Here is a 1,104-nt window from a genome sequence, read left to right on the forward strand (position 1 = left end):
CCATTTTCTTGTTAAGCCTAATGCATCCCTCCTAGGAAAGATTTGCAGCCCAGCGGGGCGGAGAATAACAACTTGACCTTACCTGGGTATTCCTAAAAAAAGTATAGCTGGGCTAGCCATTTTTAGCTTGAAAAAAATTAATATCTGGGCTGGATATCTAGCCTGGGCTAGACGGGCCATAGCCCGCCCAGTTAATACCTGCAGCGATGTTTTCGTTGTTGTTTAGAGGAGAAAAATTAATATCTGGGCTAAACATCGAAAAACTCTGAAGTGCTCACACCTCAAATACACAAATACTGCTCGAGCTGCTTGGTCCCAGCTGTCGGCCGCTTCTTGTGCAATTCTCTTATTTATTGACTAGTACTACATAGGTTGACAATGGTGTGGGACCGTGATGTCAGGAAACCAAGGGGAAGCAAAATAAATAACTCCAGCGAGCGCTTCCACCTCTGCCTCGTTGTCTCCCGTGGAAACCCCTTTCCTCCCTTTTTTTTGCTCAGGCAAGGACCAATGCTTGCAGCACGTCCATGCGATTATTAGGCAAGAAATAAAAGCGTTTTGCATGCTATGAATTACGATGGCCTGCATGGGTAGCTAATAAGGCATCCTCTTAACTAATGTGATTAAATGTTGTGTTTAGAATAGAGAAATATTCTTCTTTTCCACCAATCTGCTTGCACCTAGGTCGTGATGCACCTTCTAATACGACTTATTCACCTAGACGGAGGGAGTATAGTTATATATATATAGGGTCGCGCTATTCGTCACCCTGGTTGAGGAATAGTTATTCTTCACCCCCCCCCCTCTATTTTACCATCAATGCATCGTAATTTTACGTTCCATAAGTTTTGTCTTATTTCCGACGTAAAAAGAGACCGTAAGAAAATATATAATCGCCGTAAAAAATATTTTATGTTATTAAAATTACAAACGTAAAAACATAGTCTAAAATACACATAAACTACAAATTTTCTTGTCTTATGACCTATATTTTTATTTTCTTATGTCAAATTTTACGTAGTGAATCAATAGAAATGTAACTATTTGAATTCCAAATGTAATTTAATTATGAAATGATCGTAAGATTACCTCGGGTGAAGAATA

Source organism: Triticum aestivum, chromosome 2A (assembly GCF_018294505.1).
Source record: "Triticum aestivum cultivar Chinese Spring chromosome 2A, IWGSC CS RefSeq v2.1, whole genome shotgun sequence".
Lineage (NCBI taxonomy): Eukaryota > Viridiplantae > Streptophyta > Magnoliopsida > Poales > Poaceae > Triticum > Triticum aestivum.